This window comes from Castor canadensis, chromosome 12 (genome assembly GCF_047511655.1).
Source record: "Castor canadensis chromosome 12, mCasCan1.hap1v2, whole genome shotgun sequence".
Lineage (NCBI taxonomy): Eukaryota > Metazoa > Chordata > Mammalia > Rodentia > Castoridae > Castor > Castor canadensis.
The window spans coordinates 78,763,039-78,781,388 of record NC_133397.1 but is presented as its reverse complement, the minus strand read 5'-3'; the positions used below and the strand labels follow the sequence as shown (position 1 = coordinate 78,781,388).

At 35.2% G+C, this 18,350-nt stretch overlaps 1 pseudogene; it reads right to left on the bottom strand.

Annotated features, from left to right (window-relative positions):
- Positions 1-13,516: 13,516 nt before the first annotated feature.
- LOC141414729 (immunoglobulin kappa variable 1-9-like) lies at positions 13,517-13,993 on the bottom strand (annotated as a pseudogene).
- Between the last annotated feature and the right edge of the window lie 4,357 nt (positions 13,994-18,350).

Here is an 18,350-nt window from a genome sequence, read left to right as displayed (position 1 = left end):
AAACCACCCAGGGAAGCAGAAGTGTGAGACTAGACTGCCCCAGTTGCTTCTCCAAATATACTCACTTGCTAAGATCCTTTCTCAGATACAGCCAGACTATGACTTCACTGGAATGTTTTTGGTAGAGGGAGCAAAGGAAATTCCTCTTCATCCTAATTTTATTTCCTTCTGCTAAGCTCCAGCAGGACAGACATGACAACTCCTCTCTATATTTAATAAAGAATACAAGTCAGTACTCCTGAACATTCTAGACAAAGTAGATGCCACTCTAGGCATGCTAATCAGGACTTTTTCTTTAAAACTTTGGGAATTTTAGCTACAGTCTTTCAAAGCCTGAGACATGTTATAAAGAAATGCTGATAATAGAAAGGGTTTCCCTCATGATCCTTTAGAAAGCAGTGGTCATCTCCCACTGAATTTGTAGGCTGCCAAACCCTGTAGTCCTTTTTCCTGTTTTGATGGTCCATGGGTGGGATACTGATATCTCAACTGCCTGCAGTTTCCTACATATTATTTTTTTGATGCTCCTTCTGTCACGGTTCCTGACTGCAGTTGTTACTGAATATTAAATCATCTCCTTCTTCCTTTAAATTTTATGAGAGGTCCATTTATGCTGCAAATATATGAGATATCATACTATAAAGAACTTGTGGAACTATGATCTTCTAGAACTGATGATGATGATGGGGAGTTAATAACTGACATCTCAGTGTTTAAGAAAAAAAATTAAGTAAATGAAATTTAGCAGTTGATTTTAGCAAACAAACAATTCATGAATTTGAAAGCATGCCAAACCAAAACAGGTATGGAAAACTCTGACCTGCAACTTAGCCAGGTAACAAGTCTGAACAGCAACAACAAAAAAGAAATGAGGAAAGTAACCAACTTGTCTTTGCTTTGTTTGTACATATTCTGATCAGTTGGCTGCCCACTATTGAAGCTAAGATGCTGTGATAGACTGAAACTCAGATATTTGAAATACATGTGTGCTTCTTAGTTTAGGTTTGTCAGTTTACTTTATTAGTTAGTTTGCAGTTTGTTAAACAAGGACTCAAGTATAGAGGCGTCCTCAGTGTGAGTTTAGTTTAATGTAATATTAGCCTGCTTGATATTTCCACAACTTGTAGAATTTTGCCAAGTAGTGATCATTTCAGAATATACTTTTACCATCTTTAAATATCACCAGGGAACATTGGATCACCGAAACAAAACTTCATTAAGTATAAACATTAAAATGATAAAACTTCATAAAATAGGTAAGAATAATTTGCCAAACAAATGAAAAATCTCACTTGATCAAAAATAAAGCAAAACAAAGAAATATACCATAAGAAAAATTTAAGTAGCATTTCTTTCTTTACATAAATTAGCTTGTGATTGAATATGGTCTAGAAGCCTGCAGCCTTCTCAGCATCTTGACAGCATTTTATAAATGCAAAATAATAGTCACCTTATGACAATTAACGACAACATACATTTTAGCAAGGTAATAGAAAGTCTGTAGGAATTTGAAATACGTACATTTTAAGGGCATTTTGAAAGCACACTGGGCTTGATTTTCTAGCCAGTGAAATATTGCAATTATCACGTTTTGCTGACTGTAAAGGCACTCAGTGAAATTTGGTTGAGGATTTTGTCTACTCTTCCACTTGCCATGACAGTGTTGTGTGCTGAGTTGTAACTGTCCTTCAATTATGACCCCAGATAAAATCAGCCTATAGGTTGGAAACAAACTCACTCCTCTGCAGTAGAAAAACCTTTCTGATCCCTGCATTGAGCAGCCAGAGGACTGTTAACATGAGCATCTATAACCTTAAAAATAAATGCTTGCTGTTACAAGACACGGAGGGTTAAGTAGATGGTGTCAGTGTGGAGTGGCAGGCAGAAGGAGCTCCTTCCACAGGCTGCATTACCAGTGCTGTTCTTTGATGTTTTCTACAGACTTCTTTGGAGTTTGTTACATGAAGCTTCCCAACAGTATGAAGTAATTCAATATATTATAGTACATCATTTTCTGCTGTGAGACTTGACTTTTGCAATCTAAAACATTGTTGGCTTCACACTGGCAGCATTACTTTCTAATTATAGTACTTTTCAGTAATTATATCATAGGAAGCCAACATGAAAAATCTTCCATGTCATCACGGATACAAGCCGAATAATGCCTTAGGAGACACTGGTTTCTTATGCAGCTGCACTGTCTCATAGAATAAAAAGTAAAAATTATAAACTCTTTGTTCCACCATCAAAGACCATTTCCAAAAACTTTTGATTTTGTTGTGAGGGCTGTGTCGAGCCGGGTATTGTTCCTGCCATTCTGATGAGGTGAAATGATACAGAAAGTATAAATTCAGCTTAGAAAACTATATTTTCTTATGATAAAAACTACCATAAAATATGGACCTTTTAAAAGTGGCATCTTTACAACAAAAGCATAGGAAGCAATAAAAAAGCAGATAAATCAAATGACATCAAAATTAAAACTTGTATACCTCAAAAACATGATGAACAAGGTGAAAGCACAAACTGTGAAAAATAGAAAATACTTGTAAATTAAATAGCTGATGAGGAAATAATATCTAATATATGAAAATACCTCCTGCAAGTTCACAATAGAAACACAGGAAAAAACCCTACAACTAGTAAATCTGGTCAAAAGTTAGCTAAAAATTTGATTATATATTTCCCTAATGACAATTTACAAATAGTCAATAAGCACATGAAAATGTCCTCAGCATCACATACCTAGGGAAATGAAAGCAAAAAGCACAGTGAGCTACTACCTCCCACCTGTTGTGACAGGCAATTAAAAAAAAAGGAATTTCTACAAGCCAGAAAATTATCAACATTGCTTAGGATTTGCATGTTACTGACCACATTGCAAATGATCCAATTGCTATAGAGAATGGAAGGCTATTTCTCAAAAAAACTAAAATCAGGTGCTCCATATGATTCAGAATTTCACATTTGGACACACACACACAAATCTGAACACAGAAAATTGAACATATTTACACACCCACATTCACAACATCATGTTTTAATAAAAGCCCAAAATTGAATGTAACCCAAATGTTCACCTGTGAAATGATAGATACTCAACATGTAGTATAGTCTGATAATGAGCTACTATTCACCTACAGAAATGAAGGAATTTGTGACAGATATATTTATGAACAATGAGCACATCCTCCTATGACTATATCTTGAAATGTTTCCCTGTAGTAGTTTGAAAGTTTAGACCACACGTTATGGTCTTGATCCATTTTGAGTTGATTTTTTAAAACAGAGTCAAAGATAGAGATTCCAGTTTTCCCAACATCATTTTTGAAGAGGTCTTTTCTCCAATACATCCTTTTATAAAGAATCAGTTGGCTGAGTTTGAGAGCTGCTCATATGCCCCAAAAAGGATGGGTGGATTAAGAAAATGTGGCGAATACCAACAATGGAGTTTTCTACAGTCATAAAGAAGGATGAAATTATGTTGTTTCCATCTAAATAGATGGAGCTAGAAGACTTCATGTTAAGTAAAGTAAGTCAAGCTCAAAAAATCAAAGTCATCTATATTCTCTCATATGTGGAAGCTAGATCTACAAGTTAAATGTATCTGTAGAAACATATATGATCTTATATATACACATATATAGATAACTATATATGCATTGAGAGTGAGAAAAAATTGTATTAGTGAGTCTGTCTGAGGGGACTATGAGATGTAGGAGAGAGAAAGAAAATGTTAGACAATGAAAAATATTGAAATAACCAACCTATATATGAAAATAACATAATCCACTGTGCAGTATGGTATTTAATATTATGTGAACAGTGATATATAACGAGTAAGTAACAGAGGGGATGGGGTTAATTTGACAAAAGCATGGTATATACAGACCTAAAGTGCCAAGGTGAAATACCATTGGCCTATCAATATACACTTAATTAAAAAATGAAGGGCAGGTGGAAAAAATAAGTCTTTTCCAGGGGTGGGTAACAGCATTTATGTGTGTGTGGGAACACAAGGAAAGGAGGAATAAGGTTGTATATGGTGGATGTATTTTGTATCCATATATGAAAATAGAAGAATGAAATCAGTTGTAATTGTTCTAAGAAGGGGATTGGGGGGGAAAAAGGGAGAATGATGGAGTAGGCAAATCAAACTAATATATATTGTATGGACATATGTAAATACCACAACTACTATATGCTAATATAATCTGAAAACAGAAAAAAAGAATCAGTTGGCTGGAGCTACAAAAGCTTTTTCTAGATCATCTATTTTATTACATTTGTCTTCATCTCTATTTTTGTACCAATACAATAATATGTTTTTTTAGCTACAGCTCTATAGCATAATTTGAAGTCAGATATTAGAATTCTCCCAGTGCTGCTTTTTTTGCTCACTATTATTTTAATGATTCATGGTCTTTGGTGCTTCCATATAAGTTTTAGGATGATAGTTTCTATTACTGTGGAGGATGTTTTTTAAATTTTTATATGGACTTTGCTTTAAAACTGATGATGACCTTAAGTAATACAGCCACTTGCACAGTATCAAGTCTGAAAATGCAGGAACATGGAAGGTTTTTCTCCTTCAATTTCTCTCTTCAGAATATTATACTTTCATAGTAGAGGAATTTAGCTTTCTAAGTAAGGTTATTCCTAGATATTTTATTTCTTTTATTGATGATTTCTTGGTGGAATTGTTTTGCTGATTGCCTTCTCGGCATGTATATTATTGGTATATACATTTTCTGTTCATTTTTATATACTGATACTTTTCTGAAAGTGTTTACCAGATTTAATAGTCCTTTACTTGAGTATTTAGAGACTTTTAAGTATAAGATAATAACATTTAAAAACAGTGATAATTAGAATTCTTCCTTTCCTATTTTTATTCCTTTATTTCTTTCTCTTATCTAGCACTGGTTAAAATTAAAGCAGTATATTGACTAATAGTGGAGAAAGTGTGCAACCTTATCTCATTCCTGGCTATAGGGACAATGCTTTCTGTTTTCAACCATTCAGTGAAATGTTGGTTATAGGTTTGTCAACATATCCTTTAGTGCATTGAACTATGTTACTTCTATTCCTAATTTTTTTCAGGACTCTTATCATGAAGGGATAGTGAATATTTTCAAACGATTTTTATGTATTTATAGAGAATATAATGTAATTTTTGAACTTTGTTATATGTTTTTGCTGCAATATGTTTTTAATTTACATCCCTGGAGCAAAACCAACTTGGCAATGGTGAATGATATATTGAATGTGTGGTTGAATTCAGTTTTCAAGTATTTATTAAGAATTCTTGCATGCATATTCATCAATTATTTGGGACTATAGTTTTCTCCTTTTTTGTTTTGCCTTATCTGTTTGAGGACTAGAGTAACACTGACTTCAAAAAATGACTTTGGAAGTATTCCATCTCTATTTATAGAATAATTTAAGGAGACTTGGCATTAGAATTCAAAAGCAAATTCATCCAGTCTTAAACTTTTCTTTATTAGTAGTCTATTTATTGCTATATCAATGAATTTGCTCATTTAAGGTTTACTCATTTAAATTGTTTATATGACCTAGCTCAATTTTGATAAGTCATATGTGTCTAAAAATTTATTCATGTTTCATAGATTTTTAAATTTATCAGTATATAAGTTTTCAAAGTATTCTGAAATGATCCTCTGAATTTTAGTGACATATGTTATGATATCCCCTTTGGCCTCTGATTTTGCTAATTTGCATCCTATCAGTTTTGCATTTGGTTAGTTTCCCTAAATATTTGTCAATCTTCTTTATGTTTATTGGATTATAAATACTTATGGCATAAAAACAGTGACTTTGTGTTAATTTTGGGTGGAACAATAGAAATCCAATATAAAAGTGTAATCTCATGTCCACTAACATAGTGTTGTTAACTTGGAATGAAGTATTATATGCATCAGAGCTGAGTTAGATGTTGTAAAGGACCATTTTTTTTAAGTTTTCCTGACTCCCTTTGGGGAGGAAACAGAAATCAAATGGATGGATGGAGGAAAGAATAACTAAAATTTTCATCATTTTGGCTGTACGCAGTTAGGCTTCTAAATTAATTCTACTGGTAATGTTAGAGCGAATAAAAATAGGTAAAGATGATGATAGAAGAACTTGGGAGTGGTCATCAAAGTTATCATGGTAAAGAACATGGAAACTTGATGAGGATAAAGAATATATATATATCCATAACAAATGATCCAACTTTGGGGAAAGATGCTAAGAAATATAAATCTGAATTAAAAGAGCAAGGATAACTGTCTCCATATTCTTACCTACATAAACAACCATACAGTCCTTCCCATCTCAGTTCAAGCAAATATGAAAGTTGTAGAAATAAAAACTAAGGTGATAAGATCAACTTATAGCTGAATCATAGTCCCTCAGAACAATTTTTCTTTGAAATGCCCAAAAGAAGTTTCCTTCAAATTCAAAATTCTTCATAAGCTAAGAGCTAGAACATCTAGAAAAATGTAGATATATAGAAAATTCTTGACAGGGTCCCAATTTATTAAAAAAAATAATTAAGTTATAATTCTGATTATATGAGACACACATATGAACAATTCAATTTAAGAATTTTCTATTTCATAGTTTCATCATGTTATCCAAGTAAGCTTAGAGAGCATGAAAGAGTTGCTTGTGGGAAGAGGTACCTCTGAGAAATTGATTCCCAGTGAGCAGTCACCTGGGGAGATTTCTGTTTATACCAAGATACAATGGGAGAAGCTCTTTGTCCTGCTGATACTTTGTAGTATTGTTGGCTTCCAGAGAATGAATGGTGAGGTTGAATTCTTTCCCTGACCCACTACCAGTGAGACTAGCTGAGACTCCAGATTCTACAATAAATGCCAAATAAACAAGGAGTTCAGGAGGTTGTTCTGGTTTCTGCTGATACAAGTTCAGAAAGATGGCAATTTAAGCATTATGTTTATAAACTGGGTGGCTCTGCAGGATAACATGGCCCCAAGATCTGCACATATGGCCAAGGAGCCTTGATGCTGAATAACACCCTGAATAACTTGGGGAATGAGAAACACATCCCATCAATGTTCATAGATGTATTGATAACATCCCAATTTTCGTCTATTTCATTGATAACACTTATACTCACAATCACAGGTATCATTTTGCATAACCAGAAAACAAAAGGTATTGACTGGGGTTGTTGAAGCCTACAACAAATAACTTAATTCTAGTGACCAAGAACCCAGAGAGACAGAGAGCACTTATGATTAACGTGAGTGTGCCCTGTGATTATCTTCATACCTGTACCCAGAACACAGAGAAGAAGCATCACAGTAAATGTGTCTGAACCCATCTCTGAGAGGTGACCTATAGGCTTATCCTCACAGGCCCTGGCCAGATAACTGTAAAGATCCTTTGAACAGAGGTGAACTTTACTATTGATTCATCATACAGTAGAGCTCTGGAAACATCAGTTGGTTCTCAAATGGGACACCTGCTGAACCCCATGGGAGTTAGTGCTATCAAAATTTTCTTAGGGCAACTGTAACATTTCCCTAGGGATTTTGTGAATTCTCCATTTAGTCTTAACCTCCTACTCTGTCTGACATGTCATGAGGGGTGGTAGCACACTGTGTTTATTCTACCATAAAAACAAAAGATGTATGGTTCCTTATTTATCATATATATTTAAACAGTTTTAGATGAAATATTTTTCACTCTACATTTTAAGGACATCTTTTCAATATTAGAAATATAGTGCATCTCTAAATGCCAGGGCAACTGGAAGTTGAGGAATAAGGACTGTGGTACTATCTTGTTACTACTCACCCATTTAATGCATTTGGCCCTGTGTTCTGGGACAGTCTATTAACAGAGCTCTGAGCAGAAGTCTTTGAAAGCAGACGCTTAGGCAAAGCATCAGAGAGTTTGAAAGAAAAGTTTCTGAGCAATGAGTCTTGAGGACAAATAATTGAAAGAGGAGACAATATTCCATTACTACATGAAATGTAATGTATGTTTATTAAATGTCTAGAAGTCATATTAAAAGAATACTTTTCACTAATGTTCAACCAAATTTCCAAGTCAAACTATTCTAATTCCAACTGTACTTTTAAACAAGTTTTTTAAAAAATAAGTTATTTTCAACAGAATTTATGTATTGTGAGTATATAAATACAAACCTGAATGACATGCATATGGTATCAGTACATGTATATAATGATTACAAGTCACAGAATGTATATCTCTATCTCAGCCTATCTTTTGAGTTTTAAATATATACTGGAGTTTATCTTAGACAGTACACAAGTACCTCAGTACTTCCAAAGCTGATCTACAATATTTTCCTCATCACAAACATTATATCGAACAATGAGTCACCACATACTCAGGAGTCACCCTGTCACTGCTCCTCTAGTCATCCAGTTCTTCTCTCATTTCTAAAGGCCTCAAATAGCCCTCTGTCAATAACAGATCTAAGGTGCTACAGATCCTCATGGGGGTTAGATGTGAATATTTAAGTTAACAAGATCTGGTAGAACAATTCTTCATTTATTTCTACCCAAATTAAAATATACAAAATTGTGTGTCTTCAGTATCATGAATAATTCCTAGAAGAGAAATTATGAACAAATCAAACAAATCCCTGAATCACAGATCTTTCATTTTAATTCAATGTGAAGATAATAAACAAATACTATTTCTGTTGCTGCTTCTATCCTGCTCCCTGATACTTCTCCCCTGGAGCAACACAATTACTCAGGGAAAGTTGGCAGTAGACATCCAGGTTCAGTTATGGTCTACTCAATCCTCAGCATGGACTGAGTCAAAGGAAGAGGAAACAAGTAACAGTTGTGCACTCATGTTTCCTTGAAAAATAAACTCAAATATAATCTTATTAACAGCCAGTTATCCAAATCACCTTTTGATGAAAGACATTGATCTTTCATTTCCTCATTTCCCTTGTGATACAAGACACAGTCTAGTGTCAAAAAATCAGTGCTGTGACCCAATATATTAAAACATACTCAATTCACATTTAGCAGAGCATCATTTAATATTTTAATGAAGAACTCCAATGTCTTTTTTGTTTTAAATAAAGTATTTGTGGGAAAAAGTAGAAAGAGGCTTAATATGTGTTCTGACTCTCAGTACATATTGACACATAATGTGCTATGACTTACTAATCCTCAGCTCACAGCCTTGATCACATATGGAAGTGTAAGCATTTATGTTCTCTCTTCCAATGCATCTATTATGCCATTTGGAACTCACACTCAGAGCAGATCCTAATGTTTGCTAGACAATCTGTTTTGGAGGATGTTAATTCCAACGCAATTCCAGAGATGACATGAAAGATAGATGATTGGTCTTTTAGAAAAACTTCCTCCTTTGTCTGTCTGCAATAGTCTGCACTGACCTGGAGAGAAGTTAGGATCTCAGTGGAATGTGAGGAACAAACCCTGTATGTGGCATATGATTCTGGTATCTGTTGCCTTTAAGATTAAACCTCCTATTATATAAGTAGAAAAAACTATGAAAAAGTACAGAAAAAAGGAGAAATTGAATTTTAATAATACAAGTGAACCACTGGGTTAAGCTTCTTTTATTTCCTCTCTGGAAATTTCTTTCATTTCAGTGCTCTATTATTCATTGCAATGCAAATAAGGTCCTACCAATTACAAATGAAAACTTTCCAAGTGATTTTTCAGTTTTATTCAGTATATTTTGGTAATAGAGTTGAAACTATCCTCATTATATTTTTCACCATACTGTGTCAATTCCTTGGAATTGACATATACATTTAACAAAAATAATACTAAAATTGATAGTGCTGATGGTCTATTTTACTAATTACCTATAAATGTTCACATGCACTTCATATTCTATTTCTTTTTGTAAGTGATATGATTGATACTTTCTCAACAAAAAGAACACTGTTTTAATGGAGATTTGTAAACTACGTTTTGAAAACACAGAAGCTCTAAGGCAAGAAATGACGCTTATTTACATAACAGCTGACCTCTGAGATATGACTGGCATAATAGCATCAATACCACTGTGCACATTCCAGATTTCAATCTCCATGCTGTATGAGTATCAGTTGCCTATTTTTGTAGTCACCACTTGAGTGCTTGAAGATTTGTTGTTTTTCTTACACTTAACAATGGCATTGGCCTCATCTCCATTCATGAACATTTCCCTTCACATTTTTATTCTTCATATTTTTATTCTTTATAAAAAAAAGAGCCATTGTCCAAATGCTCTTGGTCTCCAACCAACTTAGACAAGGTTGAATCTTAGGAGGCCTTGTATAAATCAGAGTTTCCTCTTTATCATAATCCAAGCTCCAATTCAAAGACCATAAGCATTAGCTTGAGAAAGAAACAGAGAATAGAGATTTTCTTTTTAAGACAATCAAAGCTGGCATCCATCACAGGGTTTTTATGCAAATGTAAAAAACCAGGAAACAAAGTTGAATATGGATATGTCCACTAAAAAAGAAGGTGTCATCTATTTAACTCACTAGGCATTCAGGAGATCTATGATTTGGACAATGAAAAATGTATGAATGTCAGATGTTTTAAGATAATGGGGTATCCTTTGTTCATTGGTAGTAAATTATTTGTTCTTTAATGGTCAAAATGATAACACAAATCCATTCCAAAATGTTTTAGAAAACTTTCAGTATGCACTCAAGTCCCATTCTTATATTTTTAAAAATTGAAGCAATAAAACAGAAATATTCTAAGTATAGTAATAAAGAATTGGTTTCCCTGAACCATTGATAGTAAGTTGAAGAAATGTTAGTCCTACTCTCTTAAGACTTTACACTTCCTATAAATAAGAAATTATCCTACATAATCAAGAAAGACAGCACTAATTTACCTGTCCATTTCATCATCAGGTTTATTTCAGTTTTTTTAATAATTTTACAATTATCCCCATAATGTCTTTGTCACACAATGCTCCAGTCCATGAACATGTTTCCAGGTCTCTTTCATATCCCCTACCCTGGAACAATTCTGCAGCCTATTCTTCAATTTTATGGTCTTATCACTTTTGGTAATCACACACCAGCTGTTTTGCAGGATGTTTCATAATTTGGATTTGTGTGGTTTTCCTTGGGGTTAAATTCAGTAATATAAAATTGGCAGATATGTCCAGAAGTGCTGCTGTGCTGTGCTCATTGTGTCCCATTATGCGGATAGTGGTCTCAATCAATTCCATCACTGACATCTTCACTTTAATGTCTACAGTAAGTTGATGGATGTTAGGCTTTTCTGCTACATACTTACTCTTTTTATTTTGAAATAAATAGGAATCTGTCAAGATGTTCTTTTATTATTTATGAATATCCATTTCCTAATCAAAATGTAACAATGAAATCTATTTTTGTCAATTTGCTATGACGTTATTACTATTATTATTACTACTAACTATTACATGCTAAAATTCCTCAAAATTGGACAGCAGCATCCCTTATTAGCTGGCTTCTCTTTACTTTTGCTATTACCTCATCATTTTGGGGACTTCTTAGTTTGTGACACATGATGGTTCAAGAGCATTGTATATTTTCCCTGTCCTTCACTAGTACTCAGTCAGTTCTCTAAGAACACTGTTTCTTTACTGGAGAGTGAAATTTAGATAAGAAAATGAGGGTACTATCAGTGCTTACTGGAGCTCAGGTATCATTACGTCTAGGTTAAGAAGAAGTATCTATCATTTAACTATCTATCTATACAACAAACCATTCTAAAACCCAGTGGCTCATAGCGCAAACCCTTTACATTCTTGGTTATGATGTTCTTCACAAGAGTCGTTCTGCTGATTTAGAAGATGTGCATGTGGGAGGTTAGCACGCTTATTTCCTTCCTATTATCTGCGACATTCTTTGGCAGATCTGGGGCAAGGAGCAACAACCTAAGATGAGACTACATAAGCAAACTGAAGTCCTAACATGGCCAATCCAAGAAAAACACAATTTTTTGCATGTTTTCATCTTGATAATTGCTCAAATTAATAAAAATTTGCTCTATTATACTTTCATGGAAATCATGCCTTTGAGTAATTATGTTTTAAAGTTTATAGCATTAAGAAAGAGATTTTTATTTTGTCTGAATTGTAAAATAAAGTTGCATACATTTTCAACATGTGAATTTAAATAGTTTTTCCTCAAAGATCTTACCTGAAGTTAACATCTATTAAAGTAGCTTTTTAAACTTTCTATGGATCACTGTTATCATGTAGAAGTACAGATTCTCTTTCCATAGGTCTCAGATAAGTCAACTATTTTGCAATTGTAGCATTCTCTCAAAAAGGCTGAGGATACTGCTGCATTTTGACCAAATTTTGAGTAATAAATTTCATATATTATGGAAAGAAATTACTGTATCTCTATGTGTGTGTGTGAGAGTGTGTTTGTGTGTGTATACGTTTAAGATTTTCCATTTGTTTGTCAAGTAAGTGTTTGAAAGACTTAATGTCTGTTCTCATTTTTTTCTATTTGTTATAAAACAATGAAATTTTCTTGCTATGATCCACACTTGTTATATAATTTGGAAGCACTCTCAAATGTATTCCAAATGTATTCAAGGGCCTTCATCTAACTGGAAAATTTTTGAGAGTTGAGAAATAGTGAATATCGTGACTTTCAGGAGTCAATTTATTATAAGCAGCTTCTTTCTGGAAACATTTTTGTCCATTACCTTTCTCTTCTTTGGTTTCTTATACTTATGTAATAAGGATCCTCCCCCAAATTTGGAAGACAGAGGAGAGATTTTAATACCATCCACTGCCCCTGGGGTAGGACAGATGGCAGAGATGAGGACAGAATGTAATCTATAATAAGCAACTGATAGCATCAACAACTTCACCCTTGGGCATCTCACATATGGTATGACAGTTTATAATATCTATGACACATGCACATTGACAGCTGGTAGAGGACCAGTAATCCCTCATTTCTAGTAAATGGTCCTAGAATTGCCATACCTCCAGGCCTTTGAAAGCTCACCACAAAGAAATGATAAATATTTCAGGTGATTAATATGTTAACAGCACCAGTTTCACCATCACACAGTGAACATATGTTCTGAATAATCAGAATGTACCACAAAAATGTATACACATATTATGTGTTAATCAAGTACATTATTAAAAGATTAATTTATCTTTTCCCAGGGGAAAACTCCCTGGGAACACCTACAATGGTTCCTTCAATGATGGTTGAATCTCAACGAATGTCATAATCCAGGTTCCTCATGTGTACTGATTGTATCTGTTATTAATTCAGAAGAAGCACTACCATGTCTATCCTGTTAGGTCTGAGTAGATGGAAAGAGTGTTGTGGTGCAAAGGTACCTCCCTGCCCCTTTCTAACAAAACCTTCTCATGACCTTAAAATCCCACTTGTACCTGAAAAATCTTTTATTGGTGGAGCCCCAAGAAGGACATGCTGGGGCTCTGAGTTTCACACTTCTGCATCCCTGGGTGTTTTATGTTATGATTTGTATCTCTATGGAGCGAAAGCATAAATCTGTTGAAAGTAATAAGTTGCAACACCTTCAGGGGCCAGACTGCTGCTGGTGAGAGTGAAATCTGTCCCAGATCCACTGCCACTGAACCTTGGTGGGACCCCAGGTAGCAAAGTGGATACAACATAGATCAGGAACATAGGGGCTTTCCCTGGTATCTGTAGATACCGGGATAAATTGCTGCATATTCCCTGACTGGCCCTGCAAGTAATGATGAGTCTGTCTTCTTTAGATGCAGACAGGAAGAATATAGACTGTGTCATGTGGACGTCACATGTGGCACCTGCATTTGGAAACAAAAACAAATACCGTCACTGATAATCATTTTACAAGAGGACTTTCCTGGAAAGGTAGGAAAAATTGACCACACTAGACTGAGTATATTTCTATTTTCATTCCTTATCTGGGAACTAGAGAAGCAGAAGCCTGAGGAGCTGAGTAGGGGACCTTACATCCATGCTGAGTCTTTTCTGGGACTGATTCCTGCACAGGGTGTGACAAGCCTATGAAGAAGTGTTCAGGGCAGTGGTCTCTGCTGTGATGACAGGCAAATCAGCAGGCGATGGACAGGACTGAGCAAAGCTGCAGGGATGGTTTATCTTAGAAGTTCAGTAAGGAACCTTTGTCCTTGTTTAACCTAGATCATAAGACAGAAGCACAGATTTAACTGCAGGGAATGTTTCCCTGTCTAATTTCATCTGAGTAGAATGTTGTTTTTCTGTCTTCATGGTTGATGAAATTCTTTTCTTTCAAACTTTTCTTTTAAAATATCTTATTAAATAATCACAGTCTAAAAACTATAAAATTTTAAGAAGTTCTCCCTGAATTTGGTGCATGTGAATATTATTGAAACCAAAGAATTTTTTATTTTGGTCTGTTTCCCTCGAATACTTTATGTCTTAAGTCATGTGCACTATCAACCAGTGATCGAATGAGCTGTAGAAGGATGAATACATATATGCATCCATATATCCATCCATATATTGATACATAGACAAATGCATACACAGATACAAGGATGTATAGATTTAAAGAAAAAAAAAGAAGAAGGAAAAGGTGAAAATATAACATATGGAAAATATTGTCATGAGTATATAGAAGGGTCTAGACACTGATTGTCATGGTTTACTTGACATTTCTAGATAAGTGATCCCAGAAAAAAGGACAATAGTCCCACATCCCCAGGTCAGCTCTGAGGTCCTGATCTTTCTATTATTTTGGCCCTGTCTCTCAGCTAAGGTCAGAACCAAAGGGTGCTGTGCAATTTTTACAATATGACCTTGTTACAATATGCTGGTTACCCCAGCAGCTGCTTCTTCCACAGAACAGGGCCAGAGCCTTACAGCTCTCAGGTAGCGCAAGCCTGGCCTTAGTCTTTGTTTGTGGTCCTTGTTCAAAATCTCTCGTATTTTTTTTCAGTAGCTTAATGTCTCTCATGGTCTTAAAAGCAGAGGTCACATTTCTACACTTTCTGAAGGCAGCCCTCCCACCAAGGTGTAAGAAATTTGATTTCACTGTTATTCTCACTGTCTGGCTTGATCCAAACTCATCAGACTAAGAATCTACTGGGATGTCTCTTTCTCATCTGACTTGGAAACTTTTTGAAATTTAAATTGGGACAAAGTTCTTGACCCCTAAACTATAGTCAGCATCTTTTTCCTATGGTTAATTAAGCATGACCTCTGCTCTTTTATACATGTTAAGGCCAAATGAATCTCCTCCAGCCCAGAACATGACAGGAATTAAGAGGTTCATGAATTAAGATTGGAAATGATATACAAGAACAGTGGTATTTGGACATATATTGTGAAAAACATTTTGTTAGAAATTCAGTTTGGTGAAGGTGGCAAGTGGCGATATGGAATCAATCAGCTATTACTGAGCCAGTACACCAACTCTAAATGCTTCAAACTTCTCATTTCCACTAATGCTTTAAGCTGTCGCTATATAATTAATTGCCATTATTTCTAAAATTGTTACAGTTTATCCAGAATAGACACTTAATGGAAAGAACCTACATGGGCATTAGACCTACCCCTCAAATTAAGGCATTATCATATATTTGTGGTTGCATTTTTGTTAGGTATAATAAGCATGAAGGGCTGGAAACCACAATACATTATGAATATTCCTGGTATCTTGGTCATATTGTAACAATGTCTTCAGAATCTTAAAACACTTTGAGAAATTCAAATTCATTTTATTTTATTTTTATTTTAAAAATGAATTTTTTACAAATTCATTCTCTTACCTTCTAGTTTCCCTTGTAATATACTAACACCAAACAGTGTTAGTCTCTTTCGTGCTTCCCTGCTACAAGGACTGCCATGCTTAAGGGACATAAAAAAGAATTCTGCGTAAGAAAGAGATAAGAAGAGTGGAAGAAGTATTAAAATCTGATTGCATCTCATGAATAGCAACTCCTTTCACTCAGTCGCAAACCTCTCCCTGTGTGGGGAAGATGTTGGCTAATCCAAAAGGCTCCCATCAGTGGTTACATTGTGAGGGTTTGCAAAGTAAAGCCTCTCAGCAGTTACAGCTCAGTTCTTAGCAAATATTTGGATCACACTATTAGGAGATAATAGAAGGTCAGAGTGAGCTGTGAGGCAATCTATGATTATGGGAAAAAAGAACTGAGAACTTGCACTTACTGCCACAGCTTTGAGATCCTGAGAGTGGTCACCATTTATCAAGGAAGAACTAGTGAAGAAAAAAGCATAATGGTTTTAAGGAGATTTGGGGCATAGCTAGGTGAAAGAAGGCAGAGGTTTTTCCTAGGATGTGGCAATGGAGGTGAAGAGTAGTCAGATTTGGGATGTATTGCAGGTTTGGAATTATTGTTCCTCTTCAGTTTGAGCAATGTGCCAAGTGGAATGTACTGTACAGAAAGCACTTTGAAGGCCTTTTTCCATTGAGAATAGTCCTCTGCTTTTTTTTTTTTTTGCCAAGGAAGGAGTCTCCTCATTTCCTCTTAGTATTCTTCTAAGTAACTATGATTTTGACTCTATTTCACATTTCCTCATCTTCAACATCCCTCTTTTTGGAAGGAAGTTGACTCATGTGTCTTCTACTGAGAATCTCACATTTTTTATAGTACTCAGGCTTGAATTTAGGGCCCTGCACTTGCATGGCAGGCTGCATAGCACTTGAATCATGCTTCCTGACCTCCAAACTCTTATCTAAATGTCTCAGTCTACTATTTTAATTTTTTTTCTTTCAGTCATATTCCTTGCTCAATTTATGGTACATAGTAAGCATTGATTAAATTGTGCACCTTATTCTATCCATATTGTTGTTAAGAGTTGAAGCCTTTTCTTACAATTTTATGAGAATTTGTATATCAACAATATGGGCTTTTTAAACCTCTCACATTGTATCTCTGCAATAGAGTAGGTTTCTTTTATGGAAACAGGAGTCAATAGTCCAAAAGGGGTATTTTTGTTTGGGGATCTCTCACTGTGAAAGGCTAGCTGGTGTGATGCTGGTAGTAAAACAACTCACTGTTCTCCACAATGTGGTTGGTAAGAGACAAGTCAAATAAAGTGCCCCTTCCTCTGGACCTGGAAAAGTTTCTAGTGGCCTGAGTAAAATTTCCAAAGATGTTCACCTGGGAGCCACCTGAGGATTCTCTGAGTACCAGACCATGAAGGCACATAACTGTGCACTGTTTGTATAGTTGATACAGATAAAAAAAGAACCATGAACTAGTTCTAGGGTCTCTGGAGACTGGGTCAGGATGATCTGCCCTCTGCAACCAGAAAAAACACCCCATCCAAGTAACAAAAACTTTGTTTCTCTCAAAAGATTAAGAGAAACTTTCCCTCCTGAATTTGAAGAACCACATTGTCTTTATATATGAAAGATATTAAGGACCTCTGAAATTTCTCTCCATTATGTTCATACAAGAATTGAGGTAGAAATGAATGTCAATGATATCCTCATTCACAGCAAAGTTATGACAGGTGACACAACCATGATATAGATCCACACAGAAAAGCTGGCATGCAAATCTATTCTTCATAGCATGAAAGCCCCCCCTCCATGAACTTCTAATGAAGGCAAGACATGGGGTGGAACCATGCACTAAGTGTTCATTTGTCCTCAAGGAGGCAAAACTTAAGGTTCAAAGATGTTTGCACCACTGCATCATTGTTAACTTTGGACTCTGTGACACAATTTTCTACTGAGTTAAATAATAACCATTGTGTATACCACACTGTTACACACAAAACACATATTAAACACATTATTTCTGTATCAAATTCTAACATTCTAGCTCATAATATTGGGACAAAATATGCTTACTCTAAAGTCCCCTCATAAAGAGGCAGAGGAACCTGACCATGGAGCTCATCCAGTAGAGTCTAAAGATTCTGCACCTTCAGAATATAAGGACCACAGGGATGGGCTGTCCAAGTGGTAAATGTCAAGGTGCACAGAAACTGGAGCCAATGGCACCATACTTAAGTTAGTATGGCTTCACTTGGAGTAGACTCATCTTTCTGATGCCCAGATCCTTGGTTCTTCTCTCAGAGTCCTCCCAGGGCTGGCAGAATCACTGCACCTGAAGTTATTAGAAGGTGATTGAGGTAATGATGCATATGATAGTCCCATGGAATCTGAAAGTATAATTAGGAAGAAAATGATGTTATCCCATTTTTTTGGTTTCTCTGTTGAAGAAAGGACTGAGGACACCTTGGAGCTAGCTAAATATCAGCAAGGAGTCTTTTGACCTTCTCACAAAGATGGAGGGCGGGAACCTTGTTGTGATATCTCTTCTATGAAGATAACTATGGACTGAAACTTATATAAAGC